A 16,969-nucleotide genomic window follows, 5' to 3' on the forward strand; every position below is an offset into this window, starting at 1 on the left:
TGTATAAGATAACGCCTTAAATATGTGTGTATGCTTCTTCTATCAAGACTTACAGCTATTTATATGAAGTTGTACAAAAACGCTTTATTTCGTCAAGACAGTGCGTTTCCTACGATTACATGCATTTGAATGGGGAACTCGCCCGAAACAAAGTATAGGTTTTCATTATGTGAATAACTTGAAAATCTTAGCTCAAACAGCTTCAAAACCTGTTTGCCCAGCACGGGGATCTTGAACTGTATAAGATAACGCCTTAAATATGTGTGTATGCTTCTTCTATCAAGACTTACAGCTATTTATATGAACTTGTACAAAAACGCTTTATTTCGTCAAGACAGTGCGTTTCCTACGATTACATGCATTTGAATGGGGAACTCGCCCGAAACAAAGTATAGGTTTTCATTATGTGAATAACTTGAATATCTTAGCTCAAACAGCTTCAAAACTTGTTTGCCCAGCACGGGGATCTTGAACTGTATAAGATAACGCCTTAAATATGTGTGTCTGAGTCGTCTATCAAAACTTACAGCTATTTATATGAAGTTGTACAAAAACGCTTTATTTCGTCAAGACAGTGCGTTTCCTACGATTACATGCATTTGAATGAGGAACTCGCCCGAAACAAAGTATAGGTTTTCATTATGTGAATAACTTGAAAATCTTAGCTCAAACAGCTTCAAAACCTGTTTGCCCAGCACGGGGATCTTGAACTGTATAAGAATACGCCTTAAATATGTGTGTATGCTTCTTCTATCAAGACTTACAGCTATTTATATGAAGTTGTACAAAAACGCTTTATTTCGTCAAGACAGTGCGTTTCCTACGATTACATGCATTTGAATGGGGAACTCGCCCGAAACAAAGTATAGGTTTTCATTATGTGAATAACTTGAAAATCTTAGCTCAAACAGCTTCAAAACCTGTTTGCCCAGCACGGGGATCTTGAACTGTATAAGATAACGCCTTAAATATGTGTGTATGCTTCTTCTATCAAGACTTACAGCTATTTATATGAAGTTGTACAAAAACGCTTTATTTCGTCAAGACAGTGCGTTTCCTACGATTACATGCATTTGAATGGGGAACTCGCCCGAAACAAAGTATAGGTTTTCATTATGTGAATAACTTGAAAATCTTAGCTCAAACAGCTTCAAAACCTGTTTGCCCAGCACGGGGATCTTGAACTGTATAAGATAACGCCTTAAATATGTGTGTATGCTTCTTCTATCAAGACTTACAGCTATTTATATGAAGTTGTACAAAAACGCTTTATTTCGTCAAGACAGTGCGTTTCCTACGATTACATGCATTTGAATGGGGAACTCGCCCGAAACAAAGTATAGGTTTTCATTATGTGAATAACTTGAAAATCTTAGCTCAAACAGCTTCAAAACCTGTTTGCCCAGCACGGGGATCTTGAACTGTATAAGATAACGCCTTAAATATGTGTGTATGCTTCTTCTATCAAGACTTACAGCTATTTATATGAAGTTGTACAAAAACGCTTTATTTCGTCGAGACAGTGCGTTTCCTACGATTACATGCATTTGAATGGGGAACTCGCCCGAAACAAAGTATAGGTTTTCATTATGTGAATAACTTGAAAATCTTAGCTCAAACAGCTTCAAAACCTGTTTGCCCAGCACGGGGATCTTGAACTGTATAAGATAACGCCTTAAATATGTGTGTATGCTTCTTCTATCAAGACTTACAGCTATTTATATGAAGTTGTACAAAAACGCTTTATTTCGTCAAGACAGTGCGTTTCCTACGATTACATGCATTTGAATGGGGAACTCGCCCGAAACAAAGTATAGGTTTTCATTATGTGAATAACTTGAAAATCTTAGCTCAAACAGCTTCAAAACCTGTTTGCCCAGCACGGGGATCTTGAACTGTATAAGATAACGCCTTAAATATGTGTGTATGCTTCTTCTATCAAGACTTACAGCTATTTATATGAAGTTGTACCAAAAAACGCTTTATTTCGTCAAGACAGTGCGTTTCCTACGATTACATGCATTTGAATGGGGAACTCGCCCGAAACAAAGTATAGGTTTTCATTATGTGAATAACTTGAATATCTTAGCTCAAACAGCTTCAAAACTTGTTTGCCCAGCACGGGGATCTTGAACTGTATAAGATAACGCCTTAAATATGTGTGTCTGAGTCGTCTATCAAAACTTACAGCTATTTATATGAAGTTGTACAAAAACGCTTTATTTCGTCAAGACAGTGCGTTTCCTACGATTACATGCATTTGAATGGGGAACTCGCCCGAAACAAAGTATAGGTTTTCATTATGTGAATAACTTGAAAATCTTAGCTCAAACAGCTTCAAAACCTGTTTGCCCAGCACGGGGATCTTGAACTGTATAAGATAACGCCTTAAATATGTGTGTATGCTTCTTCTATCAAGACTTACAGCTATTTATATGAAGTTGTACAAAAACGCTTTATTTCGTCAAGACAGTGCGTTTCCTACGATTACATGCATTTGAATGGGGAACTCGCCCGAAACAAAGTATAGGTTTTCATTATGTGAATAACTTGAAAATCTTAGCTCAAACAGCTTCAAAACCTGTTTGCCCAGCACGGGGATCTTGAACTGTATAAGATAACGCCTTAAATATGTGTGTATGCTTCTTCTATCAAGACTTACAGCTATTTATATGAAGTTGTACAAAAACGCTTTATTTCGTCAAGACAGTGCGTTTCCTACGATTACATGCATTTGAATGGGGAACTCGCCCGAAACAAAGTATAGGTTTTCATTATGTGAATAACTTGAAAATCTTAGCTCAAACAGCTTCAAAACCTGTTTGCCCAGCACGGGGATCTTGAACTGTATAAGATAACGCCTTAAATATGTGTGTCTGAGTCGTCTATCAAAACTTACAGCTATTTATATGAAGTTGTACAAAAACGCTTTATTTCGTCAAGACAGTGCGTTTCCTACGATTACATGCATTTGAATGGGGAACTCGCCCGAAACAAAGTATAGGTTTTCATTATGTGAATAACTTGAAAATCTTAGCTCAAACAGCTTCAAAACCTGTTTGCCCAGCACGGGGATCTTGAACTGTATAAGATAACGCCTTAAATATGTGTGTCTGAGTCGTCTATCAAAACTTACAGCTATTTATATGAAGTTGTACAAAAACGCTTTATTTCGTCAAGACAGTGCGTTTCCTACGATTACATGCATTTGAATGGGGAACTCGCCCGAAACAAAGTATAGGTTTTCATTATGTGAATAACTTGAAAATCTTAGCTCAAACAGCTTCAAAACCTGTTTGCCCAGCACGGGGATCTTGAACTGTATAAGATAACGCCTTAAATATGTGTGTCTGAGTCGTCTATCAAAACTTACAGCTATTTATATGAAGTTGTACAAAAACGCTTTATTTCGTCAAGACAGTGCGTTTCCTACGATTACATGCATTTGAATGGGGAACTCGCCCGAAACAAAGTATAGGTTTTCATTATGTGAATAACTTGAAAATCTTAGCTCAAACAGCTTCAAAACCTGTTTGCCCAGCACGGGGATCTTGAACTGTATAAGAATACGCCTTAAATATGTGTGTATGCTTCTTCTATCAAGACTTACAGCTATTTATATGAAGTTGTACAAAAACGCTTTATTTCGTCAAGACAGTGCGTTTCCTACGATTACATGCATTTGAATGGGGAACTCGCCCGAAACAAAGTATAGGTTTTCATTATGTGAATAACTTGAAAATCTTAGCTCAAACAGCTTCAAAACCTGTTTGCCCAGCACGGGGATCTTGAACTGTATAAGATAACGCCTTAAATATGTGTGTATGCTTCTTCTATCAAGACTTACAGCTATTTATATGAACTTGTACAAAAACGCTTTATTTCGTCAAGACAGTGCGTTTCCTACGATTACATGCATTTGAATGGGGAACTCGCCCGAAACAAAGTATAGGTTTTCATTATGTGAATAACTTGAAAATCTTAGCTCAAACAGCTTCAAAACCTGTTTGCCCAGCACGGGGATCTTGAACTGTATAAGATAACGCCTTAAATATGTGTGTCTGAGTCGTCTATCAAAACTTACAGCTATTTATATGAAGTTGTACAAAAACGCTTTATTTCGTCAAGACAGTGCGTTTCATACGATTACATGCATTTGAATGGGGAACTCGCCCGAAACAAAGTATAGGTTTTCATTATGTGAATAACTTGAATATCTTAGCTCAAACAGCTTCAAAACCTGTTTGCCCAGCACGGGGATCTTGAACTGTATAAGATAACGCCTTAAATATGTGTGTATGCTTCTTCTATCAAGACTTACAGCTATTTATATGAAGTTGTACAAAAACGCTTTATTTCGTCAAGACAGTGCGTTTCCTACGATTACATGCATTTGAATGGGGAACTCGCCCGAAACAAAGTATAGGTTTTCATTATGTGAATAACTTGAAAATCTTAGCTCAAACAGCTTCAAAACCTGTTTGCCCAGCACGGGGATCTTGAACTGTATAAGATAACGCCTTAAATATGTGTGTATGCTTCTTCTATCAAGACTTACAGCTATTTATATGAACTTGTACAAAAACGCTTTATTTCGTCAAGACAGTGCGTTTCCTACGATTACATGCATTTGAATGGGGAACTCGCCCGAAACAAAGTATAGGTTTTCATTATGTGAATAACTTGAAAATCTTAGCTCAAACAGCTTCAAAACCTGTTTGCCCAGCACGGGGATCTTGAACTGTATAAGATAACGCCTTAAATATGTGTGTCTGAGTCGTCTATCAAAACTTACAGCTATTTATATGAAGTTGTACAAAAACGCTTTATTTCGTCAAGACAGTGCGTTTCATACGATTACATGCATTTGAATGGGGAACTCGCCCGAAACAAAGTATAGGTTTTCATTATGTGAATAACTTGAATATCTTAGCTCAAACAGCTTCAAAACCTGTTTGCCCAGCACGGGGATCTTGAACTGTATAAGATAACGCCTTAAATATGTGTGTATGCTTCTTCTATCAAGACTTACAGCTATTTATATGAAGTTGTACAAAAACGCTTTATTTCGTCAAGACAGTGCGTTTCCTACGATTACATGCATTTGAATGGGGAACTCGCCCGAAACAAAGTATAGGTTTTCATTATGTGAATAACTTGAAAATCTTAGCTCAAACAGCTTCAAAACCTGTTTGCCCAGCACGGGGATCTTGAACTGTATAAGATAACGCCTTAAATATGTGTGTATGCTTCTTCTATCAAGACTTACAGCTATTTATATGAAGTTGTACAAAAACGCTTTATTTCGTCGAGACAGTGCGTTTCCTACGATTACATGCATTTGAATGGGGAACTCGCCCGAAACAAAGTATAGGTTTTCATTATGTGAATAACTTGAAAATCTTAGCTCAAACAGCTTCAAAACCTGTTTGCCCAGCACGGGGATCTTGAACTGTATAAGATAACGCCTTAAATATGTGTGTATGCTTCTTCTATCAAGACTTACAGCTATTTATATGAAGTTGGACAAAAACGCTTTATTTCGTCAAGACAGTGCGTTTCCTACGATTACATGCATTTGAATGGGGAACTCGCCCGAAACAAAGTATAGGTTTTCATTATGTGAATAACTTGAAAATCTTAGCTCAAACAGCTTCAAAACCTGTTTGCCCAGCACGGGGATCTTGAACTGTATAAGATAACGCCTTAAATATGTGTGTATGCTTCTTCTATCAAGACTTACAGCTATTTATATGAACTTGTACAAAAACGCTTTATTTCGTCAAGACAGTGCGTTTCCTACGATTACATGCATTTGAATGGGGAACTCGCCCGAAACAAAGTATAGGTTTTCATTATGTGAATAACTTGAATATCTTAGCTCAAACAGCTTCAAAACTTGTTTGCCCAGCACGGGGATCTTGAACTGTATAAGATAACGCCTTAAATATGTGTGTCTTAGTCGTCTATCAAAACTTACAGCTATTTATATGAAGTTGTACAAAAACGCTTTATTTCGTCAAGACAGTGCGTTTCCTACGATTACATGCATTTGAATGGGGAACTCGCCCGAAACAAAGTATAGGTTTTCATTATGTGAATAACTTGAAAATCTTAGCTCAAACAGCTTCAAAACCTGTTTGCCCAGCACGGGGATCTTGAACTGTATAAGAATACGCCTTAAATATGTGTGTATGCTTCTTCTATCAAGACTTACAGCTATTTATATGAAGTTGTACAAAAACGCTTTATTTCGTCAAGACAGTGCGTTTCCTACGATTACATGCATTTGAATGGGGAACTCGCCCGAAACAAAGTATAGGTTTTCATTATGTGAATAACTTGAAAATCTTAGCTCAAACAGCTTCAAAACCTGTTTGCCCAGCACGGGGATCTTGAACTGTATAAGATAACGCCTTAAATATGTGTGTATGCTTCTTCTATCAAGACTTACAGCTATTTATATGAAGTTGTACAAAAACGCTTTATTTCGTCAAGACAGTGCGTTTCCTACGATTACATGCATTTGAATGGGGAACTCGCCCGAAACAAAGTATAGGTTTTCATTATGTGAATAACTTGAAAATCTTAGCTCAAACAGCTTCAAAACCTGTTTGCCCAGCACGGGGATCTTGAACTGTATAAGATAACGCCTTAAATATGTGTGTATGCTTCTTCTATCAAGACTTACAGCTATTTATATGAAGTTGTACAAAAACGCTTTATTTCGTCAAGACAGTGCGTTTCCTACGATTACATGCATTTGAATGGGGAACTCGCCCGAAACAAAGTATAGGTTTTCATTATGTGAATAACTTGAATATCTTAGCTCAAACAGCTTCAAAACTTGTTTGCCCAGCACGGGGATCTTGAACTGTATAAGATAACGCCTTAAATATGTGTGTCTGAGTCGTCTATCAAAACTTACAGCTATTTATATGAAGTTGTACAAAAACGCTTTATTTCGTCAAGACAGTGCGTTTCCTACGATTACATGCATTTGAATGGGGAACTCGCCCGAAACAAAGTATAGGTTTTCATTATGTGAATAACTTGAAAATCTTAGCTCAAACAGCTTCAAAACCTGTTTGCCCAGCACGGGGATCTTGAACTGTATAAGATAACGCCTTAAATATGTGTGTCTGAGTCGTCTATCAAAACTTACAGCTATTTATATGAAGTTGTACAAAAACGCTTTATTTCGTCAAGACAGTGCGTTTCCTACGATTACATGCATTTGAATGGGGAACTCGCCCGAAACAAAGTATAGGTTTTCATTATGTGAATAACTTGAAAATCTTAGCTCAAACAGCTTCAAAACCTGTTTGCCCAGCACGGGGATCTTGAACTGTATAAGATAACGCCTTAAATATGTGTGTCTGAGTCGTCTATCAAAACTTACAGCTATTTATATGAAGTTGTACAAAAACGCTTTATTTCGTCAAGACAGTGCGTTTCCTACGATTACATGCATTTGAATGGGGAACTCGCCCGAAACAAAGTATAGGTTTTCATTATGTGAATAACTTGAAAATCTTAGCTCAAACAGCTTCAAAACCTGTTTGCCCAGCACGGGGATCTTGAACTGTATAAGAATACGCCTTAAATATGTGTGTATGCTTCTTCTATCAAGACTTACAGCTATTTATATGAAGTTGTACAAAAACGCTTTATTTCGTCAAGACAGTGCGTTTCCTACGATTACATGCATTTGAATGGGGAACTCGCCCGAAACAAAGTATAGGTTTTCATTATGTGAATAACTTGAAAATCTTAGCTCAAACAGCTTCAAAACCTGTTTGCCCAGCACGGGGATCTTGAACTGTATAAGATAACGCCTTAAATATGTGTGTATGCTTCTTCTATCAAGACTTACAGCTATTTATATGAACTTGTACAAAAACGCTTTATTTCGTCAAGACAGTGCGTTTCCTACGATTACATGCATTTGAATGGGGAACTCGCCCGAAACAAAGTATAGGTTTTCATTATGTGAATAACTTGAAAATCTTAGCTCAAACAGCTTCAAAACCTGTTTGCCCAGCACGGGGATCTTGAACTGTATAAGATAACGCCTGAAATATGTGTGTCTGAGTCGTCTATCAAAACTTACAGCTATTTATATGAAGTTGTACAAAAACGCTTTATTTCGTCAAGACAGTGCGTTTCATACGATTACATGCATTTGAATGGGGAACTCGCCCGAAACAAAGTATAGGTTTTCATTATGTGAATAACTTGAATATCTTAGCTCAAACAGCTTCAAAACCTGTTTGCCCAGCACGGGGATCTTGAACTGTATAAGATAACGCCTTAAATATGTGTGTCTGAGTCGTCTATCAAAACTTACAGCTATTTATATGAAGTTGTACAAAAACGCTTTATTTCGTCAAGACAGTGCGTTTCCTACGATTACATGCATTTGAATGGGGAACTCGCCCGAAACAAAGTATAGGTTTTCATTATGTGAATAACTTGAAAATCTTAGCTCAAACAGCTTCAAAACCTGTTTGCCCAGCACGGGGATCTTGAACTGTATAAGATAACGCCTTAAATATGTGTGTCTGAGTCGTCTATCAAAACTTACAGCTATTTATATGAAGTTGTACAAAAACGCTTTATTTCGTCAAGACAGTGCGTTTCCTACGATTACATGCATTTGAATGGGGAACTCGCCCGAAACAAAGTATAGGTTTTCATTATGTGAATAACTTGAAAATCTTAGCTCAAACAGCTTCAAAACCTGTTTGCCCAGCACGGGGATCTTGAACTGTATAAGAATACGCCTTAAATATGTGTGTATGCTTCTTCTATCAAGACTTACAGCTATTTATATGAAGTTGTACAAAAACGCTTTATTTCGTCAAGACAGTGCGTTTCCTACGATTACATGCATTTGAATGGGGAACTCGCCCGAAACAAAGTATAGGTTTTCATTATGTGAATAACTTGAAAATCTTAGCTCAAACAGCTTCAAAACCTGTTTGCCCAGCACGGGGATCTTGAACTGTATAAGATAACGCCTTAAATATGTGTGTCTGAGTCGTCTATCAAAACTTACAGCTATTTATATGAAGTTGTACAAAAACGCTTTATTTCGTCAAGACAGTGCGTTTCCTACGATTACATGCATTTGAATGGGGAACTCGCCCGAAACAAAGTATAGGTTTTCATTATGTGAATAACTTGAAAATCTTAGCTCAAACTGCTTCAAAACCTGTTTGCCCAGCACGGGGATCTTGAACTGTATAAGATAACGCCTTAAATATGTGTGTCTGAGTCGTCTATCAAAACTTACAGCTATTTATATGAAGTTGTACAAAACGCTTTATTTCGTCAAGACAGTGCGTTTCCTACGATTACATGCATTTGAATGGGGAACTCGCCCGAAACAAAGTATAGGTTTTCATTATGTGAATAACTTGAAAATCTTAGCTCAAACAGCTTCAAAACCTGTTTGCCCAGCACGGGGATCTTGAACTGTATAAGATAACGCCTTAAATATGTGTGTCTGAGTCGTCTATCAAAACTTACAGCTATTTATATGAAGTTGTACAAAAACGCTTTATTTCGTCAAGACAGTGCGTTTCCTACGATTACATGCATTTGAATGGGGAACTCGCCCGAAACAAAGTATAGGTTTTCATTATGTGAATAACTTGAAAATCTTAGCTCAAACAGCTTCAAAACCTGTTTGCCCAGCACGGGGATCTTGAACTGTATAAGATAACGCCTTAAATATGTGTGTATGCTTCTTCTATCAAGACTTACAGCTATTTATATGAAGTTGTACAAAAACGCTTTATTTCGTCAAGACAGTGCGTTTCCTACGATTACATGCATTTGAATGGGGAACTCGCCCGAAACAAAGTATAGGTTTTCATTATGTGAATAACTTGAAAATCTTAGCTCAAACAGCTTCAAAACCTGTTTGCCCAGCACGGGGATCTTGAACTGTATAAGATAACGCCTTAAATATGTGTGTATGCTTCTTCTATCAAGACTTACAGCTATTTATATGAAGTTGTACAAAAACGCTTTATTTCGTCAAGACAGTGCGTTTCCTACGATTACATGCATTTGAATGGGGAACTCGCCCGAAACAAAGTATAGGTTTTCATTATGTGAATAACTTGAAAATCTTAGCTCAAACAGCTTCAAAACCTGTTTGCCCAGCACGGGGATCTTGAACTGTATAAGATAACGCCTTAAATATGTGTGTCTGAGTCGTCTATCAAAACTTACAGCTATTTATATGAAGTTGTACAAAAACGCTTTATTTCGTCAAGACAGTGCGTTTCCTACGATTACATGCATTTGAATGGGGAACTCGCCCGAAACAAAGTATAGGTTTTCATTATGTGAATAACTTGAAAATCTTAGCTCAAACAGCTTCAAAACCTGTTTGCCCAGCACGGGGATCTTGAACTGTATAAGATAACGCCTTAAATATGTGTGTCTGAGTCGTCTATCAAAACTTACAGCTATTTATATGAAGTTGTACAAAAACGCTTTATTTCGTCAAGACAGTGCGTTTCCTACGATTACATGCATTTGAATGGGGAACTCGCCCGAAACAAAGTATAGGTTTTCATTATGTGAATAACTTGAAAATCTTAGCTCAAACAGCTTCAAAACCTGTTTGCCCAGCACGGGGATCTTGAACTGTATAAGATAACGCCTTAAATATGTGTGTCTGAGTCGTCTATCAAAACTTACAGCTATTTATATGAAGTTGTACAAAAACGCTTTATTTCGTCAAGACAGTGCGTTTCCTACGATTACATGCATTTGAATGGGGAACTCGCCCGAAACAAAGTATAGGTTTTCATTATGTGAATAACTTGAAAATCTTAGCTCAAACAGCTTCAAAACCTGTTTGCCCAGCACGGGGATCTTGAACTGTATAAGAATACGCCTTAAATATGTGTGTATGCTTCTTCTATCAAGACTTACAGCTATTTATATGAAGTTGTACAAAAACGCTTTATTTCGTCAAGACAGTGCGTTTCCTACGATTACATGCATTTGAATGGGGAACTCGCCCGAAACAAAGTATAGGTTTTCATTATGTGAATAACTTGAAAATCTTAGCTCAAACTGCTTCAAAACCTATTTGCCCAGCACGGGGATCTTGAACTGTATAAGATAACGCCTTAAATATGTGTGTCTGAGTCGTCTATCAAAACTTACAGCTATTTATATGAAGTTGTACAAAAACGCTTTATTTCGTCAAGACAGTGCGTTTCCTACGATTACATGCATTTGAATGGGGAACTCGCCCGAAACAAAGTATAGGTTTTCATTATGTGAATAACTTGAAAATCTTAGCTCAAACAGCTTCAAAACCTGTTTGCCCAGCACGGGGATCTTGAACTGTATAAGATAACGCCTTAAATATGTGTGTATGCTTCTTCTATCAAGACTTACAGCTATTTATATGAAGTTGTACAAAAACGCTTTATTTCGTCAAGACAGTGCGTTTCCTACGATTACATGCATTTGAATGGGGAACTCGCCCGAAACAAAGTATAGGTTTTCATTATGTGAATAACTTGAAAATCTTAGCTCAAACAGCTTCAAAACCTGTTTGCCCAGCACGGGGATCTTGAACTGTATAAGATAACGCCTTAAATATGTGTGTCTGAGTCGTCTAACAAAACTTACAGCTATTTATATGAAGTTGTACAAAAACGCTTTATTTCGTCAAGACAGTGCGTTTCCTACGATTACATGCATTTGAATGGGGAACTCGCCCGAAACAAAGTATAGGTTTTCATTATGTGAATAACTTGAAAATCTTAGCTCAAACAGCTTCAAAACCCTTTTGCCCAGCACGGGGATCTTGAACTGTATAAGATAACGCCTTAAATATGTGTGTCTGAGTCGTCTATCAAAACTTACAGCTATTTATATGAAGTTGTACAAAAACGCTTTATTTCGTCAAGACAGTGCGTTTCCTACGATTACATGCATTTGAATGGGGAACTCGCCCGAAACAAAGTATAGGTTTTCATTATGTGAATAACTTGAAAATCTTAGCTCAAACAGCTTCAAAACCTGTTTGCCCAGCACGGGGATCTTGAACTGTATAAGAATACGCCTTAAATATGTGTGTATGCTTCTTCTATCAAGACTTACAGCTATTTATATGAAGTTGTACAAAAACGCTTTATTTCGTCAAGACAGTGCGTTTCCTACGATTACATGCATTTGAATGGGGAACTCGCCCGAAACAAAGTATAGGTTTTCATTATGTGAATAACTTGAAAATCTTAGCTCAAACTGCTTCAAAACCTGTTTGCCCAGCACGGGGATCTTGAACTGTATAAGATAACGCCTTAAATATGTGTGTCTGAGTCGTCTATCAAAACTTACAGCTATTTATATGAAGTTGTACAAAACGCTTTATTTCGTCAAGACAGTGCGTTTCCTACGATTACATGCATTTGAATGGGGAACTCGCCCGAAACAAAGTATAGGTTTTCATTATGTGAATAACTTGAAAATCTTAGCTCAAACAGCTTCAAAACCTGTTTGCCCAGCACGGGGATCTTGAACTGTATAAGATAACGCCTTAAATATGTGTGTCTGAGTCGTCTATCAAAACTTACAGCTATTTATATGAAGTTGTACAAAAACGCTTTATTTCGTCAAGACAGTGCGTTTCCTACGATTACATGCATTTGAATGGGGAACTCGCCCGAAACAAAGTATAGGTTTTCATTATGTGAATAACTTGAAAATCTTAGCTCAAACAGCTTCAAAACCTGTTTGCCCAGCACGGGGATCTTGAACTGTATAAGAATACGCCTTAAATATGTGTGTATGCTTCTTCTATCAAGACTTACAGCTATTTATATGAAGTTGTACAAAAACGCTTTATTTCGTCAAGACAGTGCGTTTCCTACGATTACATGCATTTGAATGGGGAACTCGCCCGAAACAAAGTATAGGTTTTCATTATGTGAATAACTTGAAAATCTTAGCTCAAACAGCTTCAAAACCTGTTTGCCCAGCACGGGGATCTTGAACTGTATAAGATAACGCCTTAAATATGTGTGTCTGAGTCGTCTATCAAAACTTACAGCTATTTATATGAAGTTGTACAAAAACGCTTTATTTCGTCAAGACAGTGCGTTTCCTACGATTACATGCATTTGAATGGGGAACTCGCCCGAAACAAAGTATAGGTTTTCATTATGTGAATAACTTGAAAATCTTAGCTCAAACAGCTTCAAAACCTGTTTGCCCAGCACGGGGATCTTGAACTGTATAAGATAACGCCTTAAATATGTGTGTCTGAGTCGTCTATCAAAACTTACAGCTATTTATATGAAGTTGTACAAAAACGCTTTATTTCGTCAAGACAGTGCGTTTCCTACGATTACATGCATTTGAATGGGGAACTCGCCCGAAACAAAGTATAGGTTTTCATTATGTGAATAACTTGAAAATCTTAGCTCAAACAGCTTCAAAACCTGTTTGCCCAGCACGGGGATCTTGAACTGTATAAGATAACGCCTTAAATATGTGTGTCTGAGTCGTCTATCAAAACTTACAGCTATTTATATGAAGTTGTACAAAAACGCTTTATTTCGTCAAGACAGTGCGTTCCTACGATTACATGCATTTGAATGGGGAACTCGCCCGAAACAAAGTATAGGTTTTCATTATGTGAATAACTTGAAAATCTTAGCTCAAACAGCTTCAAAACCTGTTTGCCCAGCACGGGGATCTTGAACTGTATAAGATAACGCCTTAAATATGTGTGTCTGAGTCGTCTATCAAAACTTACAGCTATTTATATGAAGTTGTACAAAAACGCTTTATTTCGTCAAGACAGTGCGTTTCCTACGATTACATGCATTTGAATGGGGAACTCGCCCGAAACAAAGTATAGGTTTTCATTATGTGAATAACTTGAAAATCTTAGCTCAAACAGCTTCAAAACCTGTTTGCCCAGCACGGGGATCTTGAACTGTATAAGAATACGCCTTAAATATGTGTGTATGCTTCTTCTATCAAGACTTACAGCTATTTATATGAAGTTGTACAAAAACGCTTTATTTCGTCAAGACAGTGCGTTTCCTACGATTACATGCATTTGAATGGGGAACTCGCCCGAAACAAAGTATAGGTTTTCATTATGTGAATAACTTGAAAATCTTAGCTCAAACAGCTTCAAAACCTGTTTGCCCAGCACGGGGATCTTGAACTGTATAAGATAACGCCTTAAATATGTGTGTATGCTTCTTCTATCAAGACTTACAGCTATTTATATGAAGTTGTACAAAAACGCTTTATTTCGTCAAGACAGTGCGTTTCCTACGATTACATGCATTTGAATGGGGAACTCGTCCGAAACAAAGTATAGGTTTTCATTATGTGAATAACTTGAAAATCTTAGCTCAAACAGCTTCAAAACCTGTTTGCCCAGCACGGGGATCTTGAACTGTATAAGATAACGCCTTAAATATGTGTGTATGCTTCTTCTATCAAGACTTACAGCTATTTATATGAAGTTGTACAAAAACGCTTTATTTCGTCAAGACAGTGCGTTTCCTACGATTACATGCATTTGAATGGGGAACTCGCCCGAAACAAAGTATAGGTTTTCATTATGTGAATAACTTGAAAATCTTAGCTCAAACAGCTTCAAAACCTGTTTGCCCAGCACGGGGATCTTGAACTGTATAAGATAACGCCTTAAATATGTGTGTCTGAGTCGTCTATCAAAACTTACAGCTATTTATATGAAGTTGTACAAAAACGCTTTATTTCGTCAAGACAGTGCGTTTCCTACGATTACATGCATTTGAATGGGGAACTCGCCCGAAACAAAGTATAGGTTTTCATTATGTGAATAACTTGAAAATCTTAGCTCAAACAGCTTCAAAACCTGTTTGCCCAGCACGGGGATCTTGAATTGTATAAGATAACGCCTTAAATATGTGTGTATGCTTCTTCTATAAGACTTACAGCTATTTATATGAAGTTGTATAAACGCTTTATTTCGTCAAGACAGTGCGTTTCCTACGATTACATGCATTTGAATGGGGAACTCGCCCGAAACAAAGTATAGGTTTTCATTATGTGAATAACTTGAAAATCTTAGCTCAAACAGCTTCAAAACCTCTTTGTCCAGCACGGGGATCTTGAACTGTATAAGATAACGCCTTAAATATGTGTGTCTGAGTCGTCTATCAAAACTTACAGCTATTTATATTAAGTTGTACAAAAACGCTTTATTTTCGTCAAGACAGTGCGTTTCCTACGATTACATGCATTTGAATGGGGAACTCGCCCGAAACAAAGTATAGGTTTTCATTATGTGAATAACTTGAAAATCTTAGCTCAAACAGCTTCAAAACCTGTTTGCCCAGCACGGGGATCTTGAACTGTATAAGATAACGCCTTAAATATGTGTGTATGCTTCTTCTATCAAGACTTACAGCTATTTATATGAAGTTGTACAAAAACGTTTTTTTTCGTCAAGACAGTGCGTTTCCTACGATGATACCAAGATGGCGCTGGAGTGACGGCAGCCTTTCCAAGTAGCTCTGCAACACCACACTTTTTCTTAACTTTTAACTTTTTTTAGACTAGGCTTTCAAACTTTATTTCACCTTCCTCTAGTTACTGTACTTCTACCTCTTAGATATAGCGATACAAGATGGATAATGCACTTTTTAAAACTTCTGGAACCAGCTCCTTCATCTACTCGAGAGCGGAGCTGCTGGCTCTAAGAACAAAGGGACAGACCGGCATGCGACACAACATCCCGGCTGAGATAAAGAGGAGCTACAGAGGCTGCAAGGCTGGAGCGAGGAAAGCGGATCACCGGAGGCAATTCAAACCATCAATCCCGACAGTGATAATGGGCAACGTGAACTCGCTACCGAATAAAATGGACGAACTGTGTGCTCTGAACAACCACCGACTATACCGTGAGTGCAGTTTGTTTATCTTCACGGAGACGTGGCTAACCGAGCTAACGCCACAGGCTAACGTAGACCTATGCGGTTTCACATCCGTGAGAGCCGATAGGGACACGCAGGCCAGCGGAAAAAGCAGAGGTGGGGGACTCATTGTCTACGTTAACAACAGATACTGCAACCCCGGACACGTCTCCGTTAAAGTTTCGGTATGCCGTCCGGACCTGGAGCTGCTAGCTGTTAGCTTGCGGCCATATTATCTACCTCGGGAGTTCAGTCATGTGATCTGTGTGTGTGTTTACATTCCTCCGAGGGCCGACGCAACAGCTGCCTGTGAGAAAATACACACAGTCACAGCAAGACTCCAGACACAAAACCCCGAAGATTTCATTATTATATCTGGAGACTTTAATCATGCCACACTGGATTCTACTCTGGCTGCTTTTCACCAGTTTGTGAATTGTCCCACAAGGAGCAACAGGACAATTGACCTACTGTATGCTAATGTGAGAGATGCATACAGAGCCACCCCCCTCCCCCCACTAGGGAAGTCAGACCACAACCTGGTTTACCTACAGCCACAATACACACCCCTCGTCCAAAGGCAGCCTGTCACAACACGTTCCATCAGGAGATGGACCCCAGAAAAGGAGGATGCTCTGAGAGACTGTTATGACACCACAGACTGGGACGTGCTTCTGAGCCCACATGGTGAGGACATAGAGGGGGCGACACACTGTCTTACAGACTACCTCAACTTTTGTGTGGACACGGTCGCCCCTGCTAAGACGGTACGGTGTTACCCTAATAACAAACCGTGGGTAACACCTCATCGGGTGAGGGCCTCCAGCTCGCACTGGAGCGGTTCGCAGCCGAGTGTGAAGCAGCGGGAATGAGGATCAGCACCTCCAAATCTGAGGCCATGGTTCTCAGCCGGAAAAGGGTGGAGTGCCCACTCCGGGTCGGGGATGAGGTCCTGCCCCAAGTGGAGGAGTTCAAGTATCTCGGGGTCTTGTTCGCGAGTGATGGGA

General features: G+C 38.4%; 1 pseudogene; it reads left to right on the forward strand.

Annotated features, from left to right (window-relative positions):
• Positions 1 to 16,752, forward strand: part of LOC148097822 (uncharacterized) — a 123,505-nt pseudogene extending 106,753 nt beyond the window's left edge.
• The last annotated feature ends 217 nt before the right edge of the window (positions 16,753 to 16,969 follow it).

Source organism: Neolamprologus brichardi, chromosome 18 (assembly GCF_056152115.1).
Source record: "Neolamprologus brichardi isolate AB-2024 chromosome 18, ASM5615211v1, whole genome shotgun sequence".
Taxonomy (NCBI): domain Eukaryota; kingdom Metazoa; phylum Chordata; class Actinopteri; order Cichliformes; family Cichlidae; genus Neolamprologus; species Neolamprologus brichardi.